At 38.7% G+C, this 3,843-nt stretch overlaps 1 pseudogene; it reads right to left on the bottom strand.

Moving 5' to 3' along the window:
- Window positions 1-79: 79 nt before the first annotated feature.
- On the bottom strand, window positions 80-3,135 carry LOC120251307 (annotated as a pseudogene).
- Window positions 3,136-3,843: the final 708 nt, after the last annotated feature.

Below are 3,843 nucleotides of genomic sequence, written 5' to 3'. Positions count from 1 at the left end.
AAGACTCTCATACAGTTTTCACCATCTTTATTCTACCCTATATATCTTTCAAATGATTACATCTTTTGCAATAATGTGGTTAGTTGAGTAGTTGGCTCAGACTGGCCATAACATTGGACTGCCTAGTGATCAGCCCAGCAGTGGATGGGTTCTGTGAGAGAATGATCTCATAGCCATCATAGTAATTTTCCATCCCTTCAGCCATGAGCTGCCACACAAGACCTCCTCCGAAAGTACCATCACTAGATTTTGCAAAATTGTAGACATTCCTGTAAATGGTGCTCATATAGTTGTCCCTTTCTGTCACTGAGAAACCTGGATCTTTGTCAAACTTGCCAAATTCAGCAAACACTATTGGTTTCTTTAGTATTTTGCTTGCGTCATCCCAGTGGCTCCACATCCATCTTTGTGTCCATGCTGTCTGATCTGCTTCACTCTGTCCAGAGAGCCTGCATTCAATGGTAAAATTATTGTTAATTATAATTTGCTTATATACATATAGATAGATTTATAGATATATAAACTATATAGAGAGCTAGTGTGCTCACCAAACGTCTGGATAAGCATGGATGGTTGCAAAGTCAATGTTATTTAAGAGATTGTTGGTGATGAAGTCTGTGCCAACTTGATATCGAGGGTTATATTGCTTCTTCTCTGGCATTGAGTCACCATAAAATCCTTCCATTCCAATGTCGAGCAAGTGCTTGTTGTCTATTGATTTAGTATAAGCAGCCATCTCTTCGACCTAAGCCTGCATGCACATGAAGTCAAAGCTATATATCAACCATTTACCTAATCTGCATGTATGCACGTATATTCGTTTGCCATGCATAGTGATGATACTTACATGCACCGTCTTTCCAGAGTAGTCTACTTGACAACGTGGCTCGTTGATCAGCTCCCATGCCATGACTGTTGGATCATCTTTGTAGACTACGTTTGTGATGGTGTTGTATCTTGTCAACACTTTCTGCAATCAAATTAAAAACATTAAATTGATCACAACACCCTTCTCTCACAGTGTATATACATGCACGTCAATCATCTATATCTTGATATTAATTTATACCTTGATGTGGTTCTTGTAATAATTTTTCACCACGGAGTTAGTATAGAAATCATCTTCACCACTGACCCACTGTCCTGCATCCTTAGCCCACTGCACATACTGGGATTTTCCTCCAAAGTCCTGGAAGTTGTTAGCGAGGTTGAGAATCAATCTAACGCCATATCTCTTAGCCTCCGAAACCACAAAATCCAGAGCCTGCAGACAATTAGCAACATTTCAATATACATCTCTTCACATATCAATAATAATAATAATAATAAATGAACTTAGCCAAGCACATTCACATCAAGTACTGAACCTGAAACACTCGTTCATCATACACCACTGGAGACACCTGGAGAGCCTGGTAACCGCCATCACTGAAAACCCAAGTCCTGCAAACACTAAGACCGGCGGCGGCCGCATCACGGAACACTTCAGAGACTTTGCCACGTTCTGCGGGATCGACACCTATATGCATCATCCAGTATGAATTGAAACCATTGAAGAGGAAAGGAGAGCCATTCAGAACAAACTGATTCCCTTGTATTTTGACAAACCCATCCCCATTAGCTACTAGTACTCGTGCTTGTGCTTGTGCACTAATAAAAACAGAAAGGCCAAGAACAACACAAGCAAAGAAACAAGAACAAGCATCAAAGCGAGCCATTTCTTGAAAAGGAGAAGGATTGGAGTGATGATGAGTTTGAGGAAGAGTTGGACCATTTATAGAGAATGGAAAGTGGAAAAAGAAGGAGAAGTTCATGAAAATGAGGAGAATTCGGTTATCTAATTAAGATGGGATGATAGATAAAGACGATAGTAAAAAGAGAGGGAAAAGTGACTGGGTTTTTATTTGTTAGGGTGATGAGTGAAAAGAAGCAATTGGAGGGGAGATGCATACTTGAATTGATGGCGGGAAGGGATGACGCTGGAGTTCATGCGGGGCCGTTAGCGCTGCGCTGGTAACTAACGGTTTGAATAACCACTCTAACTAATAAGGGTCTCATGAATCATTAGGAAACCCTTGCAAGTTAGATATGCTTTTCTAGTTTTATTTATATATATACTAACGGTTTGAATAACCACTCTAACTAACTAACGGTTTGAATAACCACTCTAACTAACTGTTTGAAGGGATATATATATATATATATATATATACTTATATAGTTTTATTTATGATAATTCTTTTCAATATTTAGTTTGATATTCAAATAAATAGAACGTACAAGTGTAAAATTCAAAACACAGTAAGAATATACTTATCTAATAATATTCAACAAATAAAAAGTATAGTTGATGCCTATCAAAAGTTTGGTATATCAAGTATTATGATGTGTTGCCTAAAAAAGAATATATATATATATATATATATATATATATATATATATATATATATATATATATATATATATATATATATATATATTTATCAGTTGCACGCTTAGCTATACACAAATTACTTGGAGGGAAAAGAGATTTGAACGAAAAAACATATAAAAAAAAAGGGAGTGAGATTCTAACTTTCGAAAGGTGAAATAATCCATTCATTCTCATCATCAAATCCACCAATAATAATTTCAAAAAAAAAATATTTCCCTCTTTAAAAATCTTATGCATATATTTTTATTGTAGGTTATATTATGCTCAACGCATTCACCATCCTATTGCATAATGACCATTCACCTTGTCATTGTTAGATGTATATTAGATGTATGTATGTATGTATGTATATATGTACAGTTGTTGTTGGGTATACTTATACCATTATCTTCTATATGTACCCAAGGTCATATTTGTTTACACATACATTGAATGAGAATTTATGCTTCCCTATCTTCTATCTTCTAACATGGTATTAGACTAGGTTAGATTTCTCCAGCCATCTTCCGGCCATCCTCTTTGGTCCTCTCTTTGGTCATCCTCATCAATCCTCCTCCTCTACAGGCTATCTTCTTTGGGCCTCTCTTCGGTCATCCTCTTCATCACCACACCACAGCCAGCATCATCCCATCATCAACATCACCACCATCATCCTCACAGCCGCCATCATCATCACCTCGACCACAACCAAGCATCATCATTATCCTATCAGCCCATTATCACCATCCACACCATCATAATTATCCTATCATCCCATTATCACCATCCACACCATCATCATCATCCCATCATCACCATCAACATATCCTCATCACAGCCACCATTATCATCATCCCATCATCGCCATCAACACCATCATCCTCACAGACGCCATCCTCATCAACGCCACCATCATCATCATCAACGCCATCATTCTCGCAGCCATCATCATTAACACCTCCATTATCATCATAGCCGCCACCATCCTCACCACCACCAGTCTCGGCCACCGTCATCCCCACCACCATCATCACCGCCACTTATCTCGGCCAACCTCATCCCCGCCACCATCATTGCCATTTTCCTCACCACCACCGCCCGTCACCTCCACCAATTCATTCTCATAAGACCCAATGCATTCTCACAAGGTCCAATGCATTTTCACATGTGAATTCCTGTTTGGCCAACACCAAGACATGAGTGGTGTTACTGTTACCTTGTGAACTTTTGTTTGGTAAAAGAAAAGCATTGATACTAATTTAATATTAAAAAAAAATTAAAAAAATGGAATATGGGCTCAGTGGTCCCCGCAATCTCCACCATTCTGACGTGGTGCTTGATGGCACTAGTTACATTCCTTGGCGACTTACTGTCAAGCAGATTCTCGATGGCGCTCGTGTTCTTCGCCATGTTGATGGCACCTGTACTGC

Source organism: Dioscorea cayenensis, chromosome 20 (assembly GCF_009730915.1).
Source record: "Dioscorea cayenensis subsp. rotundata cultivar TDr96_F1 chromosome 20, TDr96_F1_v2_PseudoChromosome.rev07_lg8_w22 25.fasta, whole genome shotgun sequence".
Taxonomy (NCBI): Eukaryota; Viridiplantae; Streptophyta; class Magnoliopsida; order Dioscoreales; family Dioscoreaceae; genus Dioscorea; species Dioscorea cayenensis.
Note: the sequence above shows the minus strand (reverse complement) of the source record. Positions and strands in the feature narration are given on the sequence as shown.